The sequence below is a fragment of the Eptatretus burgeri genome, chromosome 9 (genome assembly GCF_056783735.1).
Source record: "Eptatretus burgeri isolate ZD-2024b chromosome 9, Ebu_testis_v1, whole genome shotgun sequence".
NCBI classification, from domain to species: Eukaryota; Metazoa; Chordata; class Myxini; order Myxiniformes; family Myxinidae; genus Eptatretus; species Eptatretus burgeri.
This window is the reverse complement of record NC_140969.1, coordinates 79,208,145-79,220,644: the sequence shown is the minus strand read 5'-3', so window position 1 is coordinate 79,220,644 and position 12,500 is coordinate 79,208,145. Positions and strand designations below refer to the sequence as shown.

At 46.1% G+C, this 12,500-nt stretch overlaps 1 long non-coding RNA gene across 6 annotated transcripts in view; it reads left to right on the top strand.

The window, feature by feature from the left end:
- The window catches only part of LOC147020417 (uncharacterized), a 149,807-nt gene that overhangs the window by 120,997 nt on the left and 16,310 nt on the right, over positions 1 to 12,500 (top strand). The window contains exon 1 of one of the 6 annotated variants that reach the window (XR_015061822.1): positions 1,134 to 1,656. The exons of 4 other annotated variants lie outside the window; for them this stretch is intronic. This is a non-coding gene — a long non-coding RNA (uncharacterized LOC147020417). Of the gene's footprint in view, positions 1 to 1,133; positions 1,657 to 3,375; positions 3,982 to 12,500 lie in introns of those variants that run through there. One more of the 6 variants, XR_015061818.1, reaches the window with a different exon arrangement.

Below are 12,500 nucleotides of genomic sequence, written 5' to 3'. Positions count from 1 at the left end.
TTATTGCTTCTTCCTGATGTATATCTGTGCATGACTTCTTTTTGATGCCTCCGCTGACGAAGTCATTGGAGGCATTTATGTTTTCGGGTTGTCCGTACATATGTACATCCATGCTAATTTTCTCTGTTTTCTCTCCAACCACTTATCCGATTGATACGAAATTTTCACCCGAGGTGTAACTGCTCATGTATAATGTTTTAATGATAATTAGGACGTCATATGTTGCGTGGTAATGGCAGCCATGTTGGCAAAAAGGAAAAACTTTGGACCTCTGTATCTCCAAAACCACTCCATGGAAAAAAATGAAACTTGGCACAAGTGAAGTCTTCCCCATGGGAAACAAGTGTGATTTTTTGTGATACCATTGGTGGCTTCGTTATGACATCATAATTATATACGTTGAACACTTTATCCGATCAGTATGAAAATTTTTAGGGTCATCTAGGGCTAAAATGGAGAGGGGGAAAAAAAATTGATGACATCATCGGTCATGTGGTTTGGCAGCCATATTGTTTTTAACATTAAAAAAACCTTCAAAAATCTTCTACGAAAAGGCTGAACAGATCGAGGTGAAACTTTACAGGTATGATCGCATATCCATGAGGAACAAAAACTTTTCCACCTATGACGTAATAGGTCACACGGTTTGGCAACTATGATTTTTTGAAGAATAAACCTATAAAAACCTTCTTCTCCAGAATGGCTTGACAGATCGAGGGAAAAACCTCACCCACATGTTCTGCAAGCCTTGGGGATATCAGGATGTTCACAAATAATTAATAGGTCACATGATCTGGCAGACGTATGAAGTCTGGTGTTGGCGCAGTGGTTAGGGCAGCGGCTTGGGATCCAAAAGGTCCTGAGTTCAAGCCCCATTGGACCACTGAATTAATACACCAGGGGGTTGACTCAGCCTGTCATCCTTCCGAGGTCGGCGAAATGAGGACCAGTGTACTGGGCCGGTGTACATCCCGGTTAAAATAGGTGTACCATATCCCTGTGTTGTAAGAGGCGACCAGGGTTGCGTCAGGAAGGTCATCCGGCGTAAAACATGTGCCAAATCACTATGCGGATCATACGGATGATCCGCTGTGGCAACCCTGAACGGGAGCAGCCGAAAGAAGAAGAAGAGAAGAAGATGATCTGGCAGACGTATTGGATTGAACAAAAATTTGAAAAAAATTATTATCTTGTACCTCTTCATCAATCGACATTAAACATCACAAATGTGATCAAGTAGTGATGGGGAATATATATTTTTAAATTTAAACATGATATGACGCATGGTCTGGCAGCCATAATTATTTAATATTTTGAATCTGGGTTGAGGGATTTAACTCAAACTTGGTACAAGAATTATAATGATGTAATAATGTGGGCGGATGCATATCTGGCGATATTGCGACATCAAGGAGTGCCCTTCTAGTTTTCCCTGCATATCTGTTCTTTGACCACTTTATGTTTCATGTCTTGCCTTAACACAACTTGACCAGCTTATTTTGTCTTCTGTCAAATGAAGGCCTCCCTCAATATTGTCCATTCTGTTTTATTCAGTACAATTTGAATCCATTGCACTTCAGCAAACTTCTCATTTTTAACTCTTCATCTGATCTTTGATCTCCATCTGCTTTCCAGGGCCTTCCCTCAGTTGCCAAGGTCTGTTCTTATTCCTACATCCTTGGCCCAATTCCATTTCAAGTTTTTTATCATGACAATAATATAAAGAAATTTTGTTTTCTGTCTGATCCATTTGAATTCTTTTCTTATCCCTTTTGTCTTTGCCAAAAACAGCATATTTCCACACTTTACACGGTGAAGTGTTTATCTCCATCTTTGTCAGGGACCATGTTTCATGGCCATACATCATTTCAGTGAGAGTGCACACCGTTTCTAAATTTTTATTTTCAGATCACCAAGTGCAGTTTGCTTTTCATGTCTTTTTTAATTTTCCAAATACTGCCCATCCTGCTCAAGTACATCTCTTCCCTTCTTCCAAGTGATCCGTATCCATTTGTTACACTGCGCACGTGAAGCAAAAAGCGGGGTTAAGCAATTTGTTCATGTCCGTTTGTTTGTCTACAAACGTCACTTTATGATCGAGGACCAACTTAATTTCAATTGAATGTTACATATTTTTAACATTAATCAGAAAATATTTTTACTCTGTCTGCCTGCCTGGCAGTCAAACAAATATAATTCCAAACAGGAAAGTTACTGTTTTTAAGGATGTTATAAAGGAGACAAACAACAGGCATGAATAACTAATGTAAAGTATGAGAAAGGTTGATGTAATAGACACTGTGTCAATGATGGCAAATTCCTAAATTCATTTATTTATACAATTTAATTATATACAGTAAGTCCTCGCGAATCGGAAGTTCGCATATCGTAGTTTCGATTTTTCGTAATTTAGTTTTAATGACCAATTTTTCAATTATCGCAAACATTTTATGCCTATCGTAATGTCATTGCAAGGAAAAACGCAAAAAAAAGTTTCAAACTGCCTGCAAAAAACAACAATCACACAGGATGCGCATAAACACACTTTCACTTTACTGCGCCTGTACTGTATGCTGTACTGTACGTATTCTCTTCACGCTCGCCTGCATACCTTCCAGTATGAATCCCAAGCGACCCACAAGTCTTTTGCCGAGCACACCTCGTTTCAAGCGACAACGAAAGGCTGTCACATTGAAGGTGAAATTGGATATAATTAAAAGACATGAACGAGGTGAAGGGACAACGGAAATCGGCCGCGCGCAGCAATTGCTGCATCGACTATGCATTCGATCGTTCAAAGTTCGGCAAACATAAAGAAAATATCACAGATTGCGACCAGTTCGAGTGCAACGACACTAACGAGAATGAGAGATGGTGCCATGCACAACATGAAGCGTTTATTATGTGTGTGGATAGAAGATCAAACTAAACTCGCATGCCTTTATAACTTGCTGTGATGCAAGAAAAAGCGCGTCGTTTGTTAGGGCATTGACCCACAATTACGTGATCAATTACTTCTCCAATCATGTTGAGAAGTATCTCCAAGGAGAACAACATTGACAACAAATCTTTGCTGCTTGTAGACAATGCTCCTGCCCATCCTCAGCAAATGGAAGACTGGTGTGAAAACGCGCAGGTAGTATTTTTACCACCAAATACTACCTCACTTTTACAGCCTATGGATCAGGGAGTTATTGCTGCTTTTAAAGCCTATTATGTTAAGCATACCATGCTGCAGCTTGTCAAAAAAACTGATAAGGACAAGCTATCAATGAAGGAGTTTTGGCGAACATACAACATAAAAATGGCTTTGGAAAACATTGAGGATTCATGGGCGGAGGCGAGTGCCTCCACAATGAACGTTGTGTGAAAGAAAGTGTGGCCCGAGTGTGTCCACAATTTCATGGGGTTTGCTGATGTTCCGTTGATTACAAGTCAAATTGTAGACCTGGCGCAGGAGGTTGGTTTGAAGAGGTTGACGAAGAGGACGTGGATGACTTACTGGAGTCTCATGCAGAACCCTTAAGCAATGAAGATCTTATGGAGTTGGAACAGCAGTGGGCTCTTGAGGAAGAAGAAGTTGCTGTGACACCTTCATCCGAGCATCTCACCATGAAAAACCTCAGCCAAATCCTCAGCTCGTTTGAAAGTGCCACAGAATTTGTTATCGAGCAAGATCCAAATGTTGAAAGGAGCACTGATTTTAGCTGTGTTGTTAATGATGCCCTTTGTTGCTACAAGGAACGTTATGCAGCAAAGAAAAAGAAAGCCATCCAGCCCACTCTCCATGCATTTTTCAAGCCAAAAGATGCAGCACCAACTCCATCCACCATCCAGGATGCTCCTTCAACCAGCTGCCAAGAGACCGTTCCTGCTGGTGAAGAAAGTGACAGCACAGTGTCAAGTGAAGAGGGGGACAATTCTGCCACTCCGCAAGTGTGACTTGTCCACCGCAATCAACTCCGTTCCTCCAGCCTCGGGGTAAGTCTCCACGACTCGAGGAGTGTGTTTTGTTTATTTGTGTTTATGTCCAAAAAATTCCGAGCCAAAAACACATCCCCCCTTTAACACATTGGTTTCTATGGGAAAATATGTTTTGTTTAACACAGTTTCGCTTATCATAAGGTTTTCCAGGAACGCAACCCTTGCGAAAAGCGAGGACTTACTGTACTTTAACACTGTGGAACACAAATCACATTCTATACACTTTCAAAACACTTCCATTTAGCAGTACTTGGACGTGTTAAAGAGTGGTCTATAAGACTGCTTCATTCGCACTAAACTTGTGGAATTATTTTTAACGATCTTTAAAATCATTGTTTTATTTAAATTGTGGTATATACCTGAACACTGTGCAAGGTAATGTGTTCTCTGAACTCCCTAGATTGAGTTGTTTTGAGTCTATGCAATTGCTGCTTTCTTCATTTTGCAATATTCAGTGTTCAGTTTGAATCTCTTCTTTTGTAGCATTGTGGTTGAACATTATTTTTGTCTTTGTGATGTTTATTTTTCGTTCAATCTTTCGATACTCCAAATGAAGCTCTCCCATCAAAATTTTCAGTTCTTTAAAATTGGTTGAAATTATTACCATGTCATCTGAAAATTGTAGGTAGTTTATTCATCCTCCTTCAACATATAATCCGCTGTTTTTACACTTTAGCTTTTGGGAAACTCCTCGCGTGCAGTGTAAGAAATTACTGAGATCTTGTCTGCCTGTCTGACACCTATGGATCTCAATTATGCTCTATTCTGGTGCACTTTGAATGTTGCTGTTCCAACATTAGTTGAACTTTCATTGATTTATAGCTTTTATGAGGGCATTTGTTTCCACGCCATCAGAGGCTTTTTCATCACCAATGAATGTGAGATTCAAAGCAAGTGTATATTCTATTTTTGTTTTCAGTGTCAAGCCTTGATTTTTTCCTGAAGCTAATTTGTTGCATGAAGATGATCCATTGTTGAGTATCCACTTCTAAAACATACTTTTTCACGTGGTTCAGTCCTGAACATGTTATTGTTATTTTTTAGGAATCATTTGTAAATACTGGAGAGAAGGCTAATTGCATAGTAATTCTTATAAGTCTATATTTTGACATTTGTTGTGGATCAGTCCAAGCTCAGAGTTCTTTCAAATTATGAGCGCTTTCCCATCATCTCAGCACCTTTTTTGTATACATAGTCAAAGCTCGTGGAAGAGGTAGTAATTTCACCAGAATGGGGTTGATGGTGGACCACTCGTGCCCTGTAGAAACCTGAGGGGCACAAAGCAAGGAAAAAGCAAAGGGTGTAAGACCAGAAAGGAAGAGGTAGAAGACAGAGAGACCACTGACCTGTCTGTGATGGTGAATTGATAGGCCTTTCATCTCAGTTTCATTACTGGAGATTCAAATAATCTTAAAGGCGTTGGTTTCCACGGCATCAAGCTGAGCAAGATGTGAGGCAGTGCAGACAGCCCAGTGGGGAGAGCAGTACTCCATGAATCTGCAGATGAAGGCTTTGTAGGTGCATCAGAATTCAGGTGTGCCAAGGAAGGATTTTTGTATGATGGAGTGTGGCCAGTTGGCAACTGGCTTTGGAGGCCAGTTTTGAAATGTGGCTTGTCCAAGAAAGATCATGGCCGATAGTGAGACCCAGGAATTTGAATGACTCAACTTCCTGATTAGGATTGTTAAAAATTAGATAGGAGAGTTTGCCAGATGGTCCTTTCAGAGAGGGATAGTGAGAGTGTGAGATTTGTCGAGATTGAAAGATATATTCCAAGTGTTTGACCAGCTTGTGATTATTTTCAAGCTCTGAAGGAAGGGGAGAGGCTGCAGCCTGCCTGTCTAAAGGATGAGAGATGTCATGGCAGAGGGTGGAGTCACTAGAAAATCAATAAATAGGATTCTCCGAACAGTCAAAGAGATCAATGATGAAGACCAGAAATAGGACGAGGCCCAGAACACTGCCTGCCTTCACAGAGAGAGGATATGAAAGGATTCCGGTGAGTGACACACATTGGCTAAGAGAGTAGAGAGAGACAGTAAGCCATGTGTGTTGCTGTCCTTGGATGCCATATGCAGATAGTTTGGAACATGAGACAGTATGCCAGACTATATCAAAATAATGACATATATCAAGAGAAATGGCCCTGATATTATGTTTTATATTGAGGGTCTCCACCATTGTTGTGCGAATAAAAGCAGCATGTTCAAGGTTGTTTGTTCAATTTACCCATTGTTGGGTAAATAAAAGCAGCATGGAACTGATAGGGATATCTATGAGACATGATTTGTTCTCCATGGGTCTGGATCTGTGAACCAGAATAGCACTAAGTTCCTTGACTTTGCAAGAAGTCATGGACTTAGGGTGCCAGGTTCATCGTTTCAGCTCCCACAGGCTCATCGCTGGACTTGGCATTCCAATGATGGTGGTGTGGCAAAGGAGATCGACCATGACTGTGTGGATGGTCACAGGAGGATGGTCCAGAACGGCAAAGTCTACCAGAGTGCTCAGTTCCTCAATACCAACCACAGGCTTGTTGTAGCAACACTGAAGTTGCAGCTTAACTCCGGGAGAATGGTACCATCCCAGCCGAGGCGGGATGTTAGCAAGCTCAATGATGAAATGATAGCTGAGGAGTTTGCTAAGAGGCTGAGTGGAGATTTTGGGGGGTCTGGGTGCTTTGGGGAATCCTGAAGAGTTGTGAGTGCCTTCAAGACCACCATCCTTAATGTTGCCGGTTGATGTCTTGGAACTCACCAAAGGGCAAAGAAGAATTTTTTCTCTCAAATGTTACTGGATACCATCGACCAGAGTCAAAGAGCCAGGCTGAATGGCAGAGCTGAGCTGTTCAGAGAGTTGAGGCATAAAACTGTATGTGAGCTAAGGGTGGACAAGGAGGCCTATGTGCGAGGAATCGAGAATCACTTGACCACTTGACTGATTCTCATCCTACTCACAGGGAATTTGCACACTGCATTCCTCCAAGCCCGTTCCTTGGTGGACTACAGTTCGAGCATCGGGTGCAGGGTTCTTGACAGAGGAGTCCGAAGTGAAGGCCCAGTGGGCCGGTTACTTTGAACAGCTATACCAGGCTGATCCATCAGCTGTCGAGTTGGATGTCAGGGGTGTTACTCTCCTTATTGCTGATCCACTAATCAACTGTGATCCACCTTTGTTTGTGGAAACACGGACTGCGGTGAACCGGTTGAAATGGGTAAAGCTCCTGGTTCTGTGGCATCCATGCTGTACTTCTCAAGGCTGGTGAAACTGCTGTACTCGTGTCATTACAGGCAGTTCTGTGCTGTGCCTGGAACATAGGCATCACCCAACTGACTGGAAGAGGGGCCTTGTTGTCCCTCTCTCGAAATGGAAGGGTGATCACCAGGAATGCAGCAACCACCAAGGGGTGATGCTGCTCTCGGTGCTGGGCAAGGTGTTTGCTCGGATAATTATTGATAGGGTTTGCCACCATCTGCTTGAGCACCAGCGTCCAGAGCAGTCAGGCTTTACACCAAAGAGGTGAACGATTGACCATATCCTTGCTCTTCGGGTCCTCACTGAACGCAGATGAGAGTTTCGACAGTGGCTGCTTGCAGCCAATGTTGATCTCTGTGAAGCATTCAATTCAGTGAATCGGAATGCCTTCTGGAGGATTCTTGGTCTTCGTGGGGTGCCACCAAAACTGATTAATCTGATGTCTGATTTATAATCTGGTACTGAGAGTGCTGTGAGATGTAGTGATACCATCTCTGACTTATATCCAGTTGCTCATGGGGTTTGTTAGGGGTGTGTAATAGCCCCCACACTTTTCAGCACTTGTCAGGACTGGATTCTGGGGAGGATGATGGAGATCACGCTGTGATGCATCGTTTGGGAATGTCAAGATCTCTGACCTTTATTTCACAGATGATGCAGTCGTCTTTGCGTAGACTCTAAATATCATTTTGGGGGCCCTCGACGTGCTGAATGAGGAGTCGCAGCAGCAGGGATGACTGATTTCTTCAGTCAAAACTAAGATCCAGGCTTTCAATAACATCTTGGATGCTGCCATCTTGTCTGTACCTGTTTTTGGCGAGGACATTGAGATCACAGAGAGATTCACTCACCTTGGCAGTGATATTCATGTCTCTGCTGGCTGTACGCCAGATGTGACTAGACATCTGGTCGGGCGTGGGAAGTCATGGATTCACAGGATCATGGGGTGTGGCACTGCCGGCACCTGTGCAGGAGGATGAAAGTCCAAGTCTTCAGGTCCTTAATGCTTCCAGTCTTGCTGTACGGATGTGAGACTTGGACGCTGACCAGGGATCTGAGGCGTTGTCTTAATTATTTTGGTACCAGCTCTCTTCGGAGAATCCTTCGCTATTGCTGGTCAGACTTTGTGTCCAATGAGTGGTTGCTGAGAGAGACTCAAATGAAATTTGTTACCTACATAGCCCATGAGCATCAGCTGCGGCAGTATGGACATGTGGCTCATTTTATTGACGCTGATCCTGCTCACCAGATGCTACCAGCAAGGGAGCCTCGTGAGTGGAGGAGGCCAATGGGGAAACGCCAGACAGAGGCCACTGAAGTACTGGCAGAAAGTGGACGCAGCGACGCGCTGCTCTGGCACATGTTCCCATATTGACCTGACCTGTTTAAGGTGGAGTGACCTGGTCTGAAACCAAATTGATGATCTGAGATGAGAATGTTGGAGAAAAGGAAGGATTTAATATCAACTGTGATGATGCATTCCATAACCTCGCTGATGGTTGGAAGGAAACTGGTAGGTCTGTCGTTAAGTGCATCAGTTTTTACACCTTTTTTATGTTCTTCAGTGATGTTGGCAGATTTCCAAGTGGACGGAAGATGACCTAGGGCAAATGACTGAATGAAAGGGGCAGAGAGTGGATGTGCAAGAGCACGTACCATGAACGATGTACTACGTGACGCGTGCACAGACGAGCAGGCAACGTTGTGGATTTGTTTTGCAGTGTTTGCAGCATCACCCCTTTGCAGTGTTTGTTTCACAGGCGATTGAACTTTGTGATGACTCCAGGTTAAACAGCAATTCTTTGGTCGATAATGTCATTATTTGGATGAAGTCGCTTTATTTCTATAACTGTTGCGTGCGCGGTGATGACCGGCTTTATAGATAAAGCGATCCTCTATGGATTGCAGCCACACCCTGGCCAACCATTCCTTATCAACCATTTAATCGGAGTGCTTGAGTGCTTAAGCCACTTGCCGAGCACCCTGAAGTCAACAGTGGTACTGTAATACATCATTCTGAGCAAATCGTTCACGGTTCACCCAATGTGAACGCTTTTGCCACGCCAGGACATTAAGAGCTTGTGGGTCGTGCTCCATCATCCTGAGTGACTGGTGCGTGCTCCGTCATTCTGAGCGAGCGGTTTATGCTCCATCTCCCTGAGTACGCGGTTTGTGCTCCGTCACCTTGAGCACGCGGTTTGTGCTCCCTCATCCCGAGCGAGCTGTTTGTGCTCAGTCATCCTGAGCGTGTGGTTTGTGCTCCGTCATCCTGAGCGTGTGGTTTGTGCTCCATCACCTTGAGCACGCAGTTTGTGCTCCCTCATCCCGAGCGAGCTGTTTGTGCTCAGTCATCCCGAGTGGGCGGTTTGTGCTCAGTCATCCTGAGCGGGAGGTTTGTGCTCCGTCAGCCCGAGCGGGCGGTTTGTGCTCCATCATCCCGAGCGGGCAGTTTGTGCTCCGTCATCCTGAGCGTGTGGTTTGTGCTCCATCACCTTGAGCACGCAGTTTGTGCTCCCTCATCCCGAGCGAGCTGTTTGTGCTCAGTCATCCTGAGCGGGAGGTTTGTGCTCCGTCATCCCGAGTGGGCGGTTTGTGCTCCGTCATCCTGAGCATCTGGTTTGTGCTCCGTCATCCTGAGCGTGTGGTTTGTGCTCCGTCATCCTGAGCGTGTGGTTTGTGCTCCGTCATCCTGAGCGTGTGGTTTGTGCTCCGTCATCCTGAGCATGTGATTTGTGCTCAATCACCTTGAGCACGCAGTTTGTGCTCCCTCATCCCGACCGAGCTGTTTGTGCTCCGTCAACCCGAGCATGTGGTTTGTGCTCCATCACCTTGAGCATGCGGTTTGTGCTCCCTCATCCCGAGCGAGCTGTTTGTGCTCAGTCATCCTGAGCGTGTGGTTTGTGCTCCGTCATCCTGAGCGTGTGGTTTGTGCTCCATCACCTTGAGCACGCAGTTTGTGCTCCCTCATCCCGAGTGAGCTGTTTGTGCTCAGTGATCCCGAGTGGGCGGTTTGTGCTCTGTCATCCCGAGCGGGCGGTTTGTGCTCCGTCATCCCGAGCGGGCGGTTTGTGCTCCGTCATCCTGAGCATGTGATTTGTGCTCCATCACCTTGAGCATGCAGTTTGTGCTCCCTCATCCCGAGCGAGCTGTTTGTGCTCAGTCATCCTGAGCGTGTGGTTTGTGCTCCGTCATCCTGAGCGTGTGGTTTGTGCTCCGTCATCCTGAGCGTGTGGTTTGTGCTCCGTCATCCTGAGCATGTGATTTGTGCTCCATCACCTTGAGCACGCAGTTTGTGCTCCCTCATCCCGAGCGAGCTGTTTGTGCTCAGTCATCCTGAGCGTGTGGTTTGTGCTCCGTCATCCTGAGCGTGTGGTTTGTGCTCCGTCATCCTGAGCGTGTGGTTTGTGCTCCGTCATCCTGAGCATGTGATTTGTGCTCCATCACCTTGAGCACGCAGTTTGTGCTCCCTCATCCCGAGCGAGCTGTTTGTGCTCAGTCATCCTGAGCGGGAGGTTTGTGCTCCGTCATCCCGAGTGGGCGGTTTGTGCTCCATCACCCTGAGCACGCAGTTTGTGCGCCATCACCCTGAGCAGGCGGTTTGTGCTCCGTCATCCTGAGTGGGTGGTTTGTGCTCCATCACCCTGAGCACGCAGTTTGTGCGCCATCACCCTGAGCAGGCGGTTTGTGCTCCGTCATCCTGAGTGGGCGGTTTGTGCTCCATCACCCTGAGCACGCAGTTTGTGCGCCATCACCCTGAGCAGGCCGTTTGTGCGCCATCACCCTGAGCAGGCGGTTTGTGCTCCATCACCCTGAGCAGGCAGTTTGTGCTCCGTCATCCTGAGTGGGCGGTTTGTGCTCCATCACCCTGAGCACACGGTTTGTGCTCCATCACCCTGAGCACACGGTTTGTGCTCCATCACCCTGAGCACACGGTTTGTGCTCCATCACCCTGAGCACACGGTTTGTGCTCTATCATCCCGAGCAGGCGGTTTGTGCTCTATCATCCCGAGCAGGCGGTTTGTGCTCCATCATCCTGAGCAGGCGGTTTGTGCTCCATCACCCTGAGCAGGCGGTTTGTGCTCTATCATCCTGAGCAGACGGTTTGTGCTCCGTCATCCTGAGCAGGCGGTTTGTGCTCCATCACCCTGAGCAGGCGGTTTGTGCTCTATCATCCCGAGCAGGCGGTTTGTGCTCGGTCATCCTGAGCAGGCGGTTTGTGCTCCATCACCCTGATCGGGCGGTTTGTGCTCCGTCATCCTGAGTGGGCGGTTTGTGCTCTATCATCCCGAGCGGGCGGTTTGTGCTCGGTCATCCTGAGCAGGCGGTTTGTGCTCCATCACCCTGATCAGGCGGTTTGTGCTCCGTCATCCTGAGTGGGCGGTTTGTGCTCTATCATCCCGAGCGGGCGGTTTGTGCTCCATCACCCTGATCAGGCGGTTTGTGCTCCGTCATCCTGAGTGGGCGGTTTGTGCTCTATCATCCCGAGCGGGCGGTTTGTGCTCCATCACCCTGAGCAGGCGGTTTGTGCTCCATCACCCTGAGCACGCGGTTTGTGCTCCGTCATCCTGAGTGGGCGGTTTGTACTCTGTAATCCGGAGCGAGCGGTTTGTGTTCCGTCATCCCGAGCGGGAGGATCGTGCTCCATCATCCTGAGCAAATGTTTCGTGCTTCGACATCCTGAGTGAGTTGTTCAATAACACTCGATTTCCGAGCTGTTTTCCGGATTAACATATTTTCTAAATTTCCAAGCCAAATTTTTTTTCCACCTGTCACATGCAGCCGTTTATGAAGATTAATGTTTAAGACCATATCCATAATGCCTGCTGTTGGCTTAATGGTTCAGCTGGTAGGTTGAGGATATCCTGCTTCGGCTCCTGATTTCATATCCTGCTTGTCTGTTTAAATAATACCACGTGGAGTTGACTCAACTTGTCATCCTTCCGAGTTCGGAAAAATGAGTACCAGCTCCTGGGATGATTGAGCCATTCGAGTATCCTGCATCGCAGTGGAGACCAGTCTAGAATTGTTCCCAATAGCCCAGGTGACTGCTTTGCAGCACCGACACTCTCTTCAGAGTATGGTCCTGATGGATGGATCGATGGATGGATGGAATATATCCCTGAAATGTGTACATCACTGCAATGTTGTTTTTCGGTGAAAGCTACTCAAGGTTTTTGGGTTTTATACAGTCAGTACTGTGGTTGGTAATCACACTGACTCCAACTTGATGATTACTGAAAAAATTCCTGATGACGGCCAAG